Raw genomic sequence first — 8,651 nt, forward strand, 5'->3', positions numbered from 1 at the left:
GTAAAAGTGTGCGTGTGGATGTGTGCGTATGTTTGAGTGTTTTAAACAAACAACAAACCTAAATTAAAGAAGCACAACAAACAAACAAAAAACCTGGCAAAGTTCTGAACATTAACACAATGCTGCTGTCTGCTTTGAGGGGAGGAATAAAATGACTGAAGCCGGACTGCCGAGAGGAGGAAGGAGGGGGAAAAGAACACGCAGACATGAAAACACACACAACTCCATGACAGATAAACTGCTTATGTTCAAAAATCAAGAATATTTAAGCGTGCACACACGCACGCGCACACACACACACACACACACACACACACACACACACACACACACACACACACACACAGACTCTCCTCGTGAAAGTAAAGGTAAACTCGAACTTGAAGGTAAGTATAAATGTTTGATATGGAAGAAACCTGTGATAAAAGTCTTTGTATAAATCATCGGTACCAACAAAATTCAGTTGCCACAACGCGTAAAAGGACATACTGTAGTTTCAAATTAGTAACAATCTAAGCCATTTTAATCAGCACTGGTGTCCGGCAAGCACTAACAGATACAACAGCACGTGTATGCATCTTGAAGTAATAAGACCTTGAAGTAGGCCTAGAGTTTACACTATGCATTATGTAATGCTTTAATTCAGCTGCCTAACTGTGGAACTTTGCAAATGTGTGAGGACCGTTTCACAAAACAGACAAAACACCCTCTCAGTTATTTACACAAATCAGTTCCAGAATGTGCGTGTTCCTTTTCCGTCTCTACAAATTAATGTTATCTGGGGGGAAAACGAATCATTGTCGCTTCCGCCCTCAGTTATAATTGCCTGAGCATAATAGGAAATGCAACAGGTGTAGTCTTCCGCCTGATTTTTAGTCAAGATATTTCGACACAGAATGTTTCTTTCTTTTTTCTTTGTATGTTCACAAGCTCACATACAATCATTTATGCAACACTGACAATAAGACCAGACCAGAGTTGTGATTGAAATGGGCAGTTTATTTAATAAAGCTCCAGAATGAATAAAAATACATGACAAAATAAGGTGGTCCCGCTGTACAAAGCCGGTTACCAAACACACACACACACCAACACACACAAACACACTCACGCACGCACACACACACACACACACACACATGACACACACACACACACACACACACACACACACACACACACAGAGTAACATTGTACAACTTACTGTCACATTCAAGCGGGAACACCAAACAAAACGTATCATCAAATGAAACAACATTTTAAGTGGTCAACTGAGCAGATGACCACAAACCACACTTGAAATCTTCACATTTTAACACTTTCTCCTGTATCCACAAAAGTCATTTATGCTGACTAGATAATGACATAATAAAATGACATCAATAAAACCATTCCCTTTTTTATTTTAAAGAAAAACAAGAAAATTAAAATAACGCAAAGAACTGATGCTCAGTAAGGTTGGGTATCGATCTCAAATGTGTGCATAGCTAATTACATGTAACCGGTATGGACTGGGGCTAGAATTGGCCTTTCTGTCAGGCAACTCGGCCTCTAATTGGTTTTATATTGTCTGATCCCCCTCCAGAAAAAAAACAATACCATTTGCCCCGTGCTTCTGCGCCCACAAAAAATATTCGGGAATAAGAAAAGTTCAAATTTTAGGCACCCCACATACAACCCTAATTGTCAGTCAATTACTTTACTGCAATCAACGTTGATTTTAAAGTACCATGTCATTATTATTTTGGAGATAGATTTGAAAAAGTCCATAATTGCAGACTGCGTATTGGTATGAGTGATTTGAATTTTGATTTATGTCAGCGGCACCTCAAGGAATGCCCCAAATGTGAGTGCGGTTACCCAAGGGAGACTGCTGAGCACTATTTGTTGCATTGACCCTTGTGTAGAGATGTACGATTATTGTCAATTGATAACTGATTATAAGTTTATTGAAATATTATTGAAAGGCATCCCGCAATATTCCCGGAATGTCAATCAGACCATATTCATAACTGTACAAGAATTTATTAAGACAACCAGGCATGTTCCGTACATGAGCCTCTACATTTTATTCACTGTAATGTTCATTTGACACTGTCATGAGACAAATGCTGCCTGACCAATTGTTCTTCGTAATTTCTCTCGTGTTTTGTGTCCTTGTTTCGACTTATCGATTATGGCCCAATCGTTATGTAATTTAGTGCCATTTTCGCCGATCACAAAATGTATTAACTTTGCGTGTGTGTCTTCTGTGCATTTAATATTATTGTGACGTGACCCACTCTTCCAACATTTCTGGCGCTCCAAGTCTTCGTCGTCCTTTTTTTTCCCCCTTATGCTGAATTCTGTTCTCTCGTACCCCATTTCTTTTTGTTTCTTGTTTTTACCCCCACCAAGTTCTGTACTACCACCCCCTCCATTTTTTGATTGCTTGCGCATCAGGTTTGTCTGTTTGTTTTCGATGTCTGAAATGAGTAAATGTATCTAGTCCGCCATCATGCTAAACTTTGTTATGTACATACCAGGATGACTTAAAATAAGCATTTATGCTTGAGTTATCTTAAAAAAACAATGCATTGTTTCTGTCATGATAACAAATTGAATAAAGTTTTGTAAACCAATGGACTGATTATAGTTGACCCTGATATGTGATTACGGGATAGTGTCACATTAATTTATTTCTACTTTCACTTGTACTTTTGTACTTAAAACAAATCACTGAAATGTAAAAGTTATTATTTTTTCCATTGTGAAGTGTCGTCAGTCTCCTCAAGGTAATGCAGTCAAACTCAACCAAAAGTTGGAGGGGCTTCTTCATACTTTCAGTGTGTGTGTGTGTGTGTGTGTGATTTCTTTTGACACTATGCACGTTTGTATATAACCGCCTGTGCACAAAAAGAAGAACATAATCGAATCTTATCATTCATTTTCGCTTAATTGATTGATTGGTATGCATGTTTCTAACAGTGACCGTTACCAAAGTGAGTATAGTGCGCTTCCCAAGCATAAAACGGTGCATGACTCTGGATTTGCGTCTGAGATATTGACACATCACTGTGAGAAAAAGCGTTAATGAAAAAAGAAGACTATTTATTTTCCTTGAGCATTATCTTAAAGTGGTGTGCCAAAAACTTTTAAATTCAAAAATTCAATATTTAACTTTAGGAAAAGCACTGTAGAGAGAAAACCACGCTTGTGTGTTCAGAATAGTCTCCATGTGGTATCAATATAAATGATTCAAATGTATGGAAGAGAAGCTGTTTCTGCTGGATTAATACACACACACAATTGTGCACTCACACATAAGCACGCATGCATGCTCTCACACACACACACACACACACACACACACACACACACACACACACACACACACACACACACACACACAGAAACAACAAATTCATTATGACAAAACCAAATACGAAGTCCTATTTCACAAATTTTATATCTTCTCCTTTTCACCATATACAAATACAGTCACGGAGTACATTTATAAGGCCAAATTATTAAGAAATATTATTTTCTGTGCTTGAATTACCCAGTGTGTAGCATGATCACCACGAAGGTACAATTCACAGAAGTTGAGTAATCACTTTACAAAACCCATACCAGTACCACATTGTTATGTTAAATCCTATTTATATTAACCCACACAAATAGAAGAAGATAGCTTTGTGAAGACTTTCATTTTCCAACCAAATGCTGTTCAAAGATTATTCTTTCTTTCTATATTTGGTGTTTAACGTCGTTTTCAACCGTTCAAGGTTATATCGCGACGGGGAAAGAGGGGGGGGGGGGGGGGGGGGATGGGATAGAGCCACTTGTTAATTGTTTCTTGTTCACAAAAGCACTAATCAAAAAATTGCTCCAGGGGCTTGCAACGTAGTACAATATACTACCTTACTGGGAGAATGCAAGTTTCCAGTACAAAGGACTTTAACATTTCTTACATACCAATCAATATGAGGCTTATATTGCGCGTATTCTGTGGGTACAGTTCTAAGCTCGGGGATTTTATTTTAATTTTATTTTATGCAATTTATATCGCGCACATATTCAAGGCACAGGGATATATTTATGCCGTGTGAGATGTAATATTGTTTTACACAATACATCACGCATTCACATCGGCCAGCAGATCGCAGCCATTTCGGCGCATATCCTGCTTTTCACGGCCTATTATTCCAAGTCACACGGGTATTTTGGTGGACATTTTTATGAAAATTTATCTATGCCTATACAATTTTGCCAGGAAAGACCCTTTTGTCAATCGTGGGATCTTTAACGTGCACACCCCAATGTAGTGTACACGAAGGGACCTCGGTTTTTCGTCTCATCCGAAAGACTTGAACCCACCACCTAGGTTAGGAAAGGGGGCAGAAAATTGCTAACGCCCTGACCCAGGGTCGAACTCGCAACCTCTCGCTTCCGAGCGCAAGTGCGTTACCACTCGGCCACTGACACGATACACCAACACGATATCAGCACTCCAGATTTTTATCTCGCAGTTTTTCTGAAGGACTTTGCATTTGAAAACTATTCTCAGACAAAATATGAGTTTAAACTGCAAGTACATGTACAGGGAGTCTGAAGGGTTCAAGTCGGATGAGATAGACTACTGTTGTGGCAATCTTCGAATTTGAAAATAATTTTTTTAAAAGAGTAAAACTCATAGTTCTTCTTCTTCTTCGCTCATGGGCTGAAACTCCCACATTCACTCACAAATTTGCACGAGTGGATTTTTACGTGTATGACCGTTTTTACCCCACCATTCAGGCAGCCATACGCCGCTTTCGGGGGAAGCATGCAGGGTATTTTTGTGTTTCTATAACCCACCAAACTCTGACATGGGTTACAGGATCTTTTCCGTGCGCACTTGGTCTTGTGATTGCGTGTACACACGAAGGAGGATAAGGCACTAGCAGGTCTGCACATAAGCAATGACCTTGGAGATCAGAAAATTCTCCACCTTTAACCTACCAGGCGGCCGCGATTTTGACTCATGACCTTCTGAATAGGAGGCCGATGTCTTATCCACAAGAACACCGAGCCCGTCCAAACTCCTAGTAAAAACAACAACTGCAAATCTGGGAGCAAAATGTAAACGGTTACAGTTTCAACTATCCTTCCCCTTTATATCAGCATTTTTGGAAACCTAAACGAAAGAGTATTCAAGAACAACAGTCACGGATTCAGATTTAAAAAAACAAATGGTAACTATGCTTTTTGGAAATTCTTTCTTTAATTGGTGTTTAACGAAGGTTATATCGCGACAGGGAAAGGGGGGGAGATGGGATAGAGCCACTTGTTAATTGTTTCTTGTTCACAAAAGCACTAATAAAAAAAATGCTCCAGGGGCTTGCAACGTAGTACAATATACTACCTTACTGGGAGAATGCAAGTTTCCAGTACAAAGGACTTAACATTTCTTCCATACTGCTTGACTAAAATCTGTACAAACATTGACTATATAAGAAACACTTAACAAGGGTAAAAGGAGAAACAGAATCCGTTAGTCGCCTCTTACGACATGCTGGGGAGCATCGGGTAAATTCTTCCCCCTAACCCGCGGGGGGTCTTTTTGGAAATGCGCTTCAGACAAATGCCTTTATGTTACTCACAGCAAAATGCAAGAATAATTGGGGACCATATGGGATGGGGCAAATTGGGAGGGAGCAATTCGGGACACCACCATAAATATCTACCAAATATTTACAAATAGCTATCTTAGTACATGCATAACATGCTGTACCAATACACAATTTCTTTAAATAACTATGTAAGGATTATTGGCAGTCTCCCGGAGCATGTTTCACGCTATCCTGCGATCAGGACAAGCGACTGACTGTGATGTGTATGCTGTGCGGCGTGCGCTACATAAGAAACCTTTTTTTAAATTTGTATTAAATATAATCACCTGAGCCACGAATGGCTAGCTGACAGCGGCTATCTTTTACACAACAAATTCTGAACTGTGATGAACTCGTGACCGCTGATTTTTAAAGGCAAGGGGTATCATATTGTGCGCATGGCATACACATCCAAGTTGGTCGTTTGTCCCGATTGTGGGATACAGCCCGTCAGAGGCGTAGAGCGTGCTCGAGATGTTTTGAAAAACCTGACTGCAGTACAGGGATTTTTACACCTCCGGACTGCTGATAATCCTAACAGAATTATTTTCAAAAACCGTCTATTGCCTTGAAAGCAAACCTGGAATTTCTGATGCGAGTTGCCAGAAAGAAAGTTCACTAACAAGATCCAGGCCAACACCACCCCCCCTCCCCCCATCCCCCTAAATAACACTAAGGAGTGAGGTGAGCTTAAATAACTAATTAATTAATCAATCAATAAATTCTCTGCTGAAATCCCCAACTTCGCGCATCGAAGCTATGAAAAACAGGACACTGCCACGTTTCCATTCAGCTAAACGCCACACCATTTTCAAGAGGGGATGTCTCAGGAAGAAAGATGTGACGCTCCCGATTCATATGTTTCAGAAGACAGCCCACCTGAGAAAAAGAAGAACACAATATAGAAATAATAACAACCTGTCAACCACAAATACATTAAAGTTTTTCAAACAGTTCACTAATCCGACAAACTCATGCTCGTTTCTGGTGCATTTGATAAAGCCAATTACGGGTAGATGCTAGACAACAGCAAAACCACCACCACATAACAACACAAGATTGTTTACAGTCTCTTGAACACAGGAGTCAATCGAGACCATATATATAACAAGAAGCATATAAAAAAGCACTTCAGTTTGAAACCCAGGTTCAATGTAGTAAATGATATTGCATCAATGTTCCATCCATCCTCAGCACTTTCAAAACCAGTTTCTTCTAGGTCATACACACCTTTTCCTCGATTGATCCACAGTACATCAGATCGCTATTGTTCTTTTTATGATTTGCACCAAGGGAATGATTAACATTTCTGTCTTAGTCATATGTAACAAGCTTTAAGCAAAAGCATAATATTCTACACATTCACATATTGTAAGGTTGAAGGGGTCTATGTCGACCAAAAGAAGGTGTATTCCCCATAGCCATAGGTGTTTTCCCTGTGTACCGGGAATACAGTTGGATTTTCTGTAAAGAAGTATAATATCGTACAATCTTGCGCCAAGCGCGTGACTGCGGTTAGATAGGAGAATCTATTTAAAATCCTGAATTCGCGTGCGGCATCCAATCAAGCAAAACATGCTTCGACCGTTTATCAAAACGGATTTAGTTAAAGAAACATCTGCACCCCCACCCCCAACAGCCTGGTATTATGTTTTCCTCGCTGGTACTCTCGTCCATTGAATCACTTTCACAAGCTTGAAGTAATTCCATGGCGTCTAACGGAAGTATATTCCCTGTATATGTACAGGAAATTAACATACAGGGAATACAGCCACTGTTGGTCGACATAGACCCCTTCTAAAGTGCTGCAGTAGTTACCTTTCCCTCCAAGGACCAAGCTGTTCATCCACTGTAGGGCTGACCGGGGTTCCCCCTTAGCAGAGTGAGTGGCGAATCCTGGCTGATAAATTTCCTTTCATTTTCCATGAATGAAGAATACCAGCTGGGTTCTTTTATTCATGGACCTGTGTTCTGCAACACACACAAATCAGCCACCAACTTGTAAATATATGTAAAAGAAAGCAAGTGGCAATCTGAATAACAGAATACAAAATGATCAATCCACACAATCATACTTCAGCACTGAAAGTCCACAAAATGAAGCACTGCTAGTACATGTACTTCTCATAATTTACTGAAACTTTACTCGTCAAAACAACCATTTGTGTTTTATCAACTTTACTCGCATGTGGCGAGTAGATTAACATTTCTACTCACCATTTACATGATTTTTACTCGCCATGGCGAGTAATTGAAAATACTCGCCACTTTCAGGCCTGTACTTGTGCATGAGATGTGTTTACCATCCATATGCCCAGACCATGCGCTCTTCTGTTGTGCTCAGAACAGTAAAGAGTTGCTTGCTGGGGTGGTTGTTCATAAGTTAACAGTTCACAAGAGGGCACAAACAAGAGCAAAAACACAGGTGCCTGATTCAAACTCATTCAAATGCAGAACCTTATTTTTGCATGAACAGAGTAAGACATGATTCTTACATAGCTGACCCTACCCCTGGCAGAAAAGTGCTTGAAATTGTCCATGTGGTCTCTTATCAGTACATTTGATGCGTATTTGTGATACATATATACTGATATAGAGACAAGTAACAAGTGGACATTTCCTCTGACACCTCTACCATTTGTACACCTGCACAAATCTCCTGCCATAGACTACAAAAGGAAAACATACAAATCAAAACAAACACAAATTTAACCTAATGTTTACCTTTCAGCAGCAGAAAAGGCTGTGTTTTCTGAGGTGTCTCAGAGTAAAGCCACGGTGTTGGAGATCTATGCAAAACTAGGCTGTAGGCAAGGTCCAACATCTTTAGCTGCACACACAAAAAGAAGAAGCAAGAAATCACATGACATAGATGACATTCCTCACTAGTACAAAACCACAACTACACTAGTCAACTACCAATGTAAGAATCATAGTCCTGCAAGATTACCCTCTTAAAAAGTAAGATTGCTTTCATTCAAACACTACCGTGGGACCAAACTCCCCCCCCCCCCTCCT

General features: G+C 39.9%; 1 long non-coding RNA gene across 1 annotated transcript; it reads right to left on the reverse strand.

Moving 5' to 3' along the window:
* Positions 1-3,429: 3,429 nt before the first annotated feature.
* LOC138955857 (uncharacterized) lies at positions 3,430-8,637 on the reverse strand. Its single transcript, XR_011452402.1, has 3 exons — positions 8,358-8,637; positions 7,452-7,604; positions 3,430-6,512 (listed from the first exon to the last, which is right to left on the reverse strand). It is a non-coding gene; the product is annotated as an uncharacterized lncRNA (long non-coding RNA).
* Positions 8,638-8,651: the final 14 nt, after the last annotated feature.

This window comes from Littorina saxatilis, unplaced genomic scaffold, assembly GCF_037325665.1.
Source record: "Littorina saxatilis isolate snail1 unplaced genomic scaffold, US_GU_Lsax_2.0 scaffold_404, whole genome shotgun sequence".
Classification (NCBI taxonomy): Eukaryota; Metazoa; Mollusca; class Gastropoda; order Littorinimorpha; family Littorinidae; genus Littorina; species Littorina saxatilis.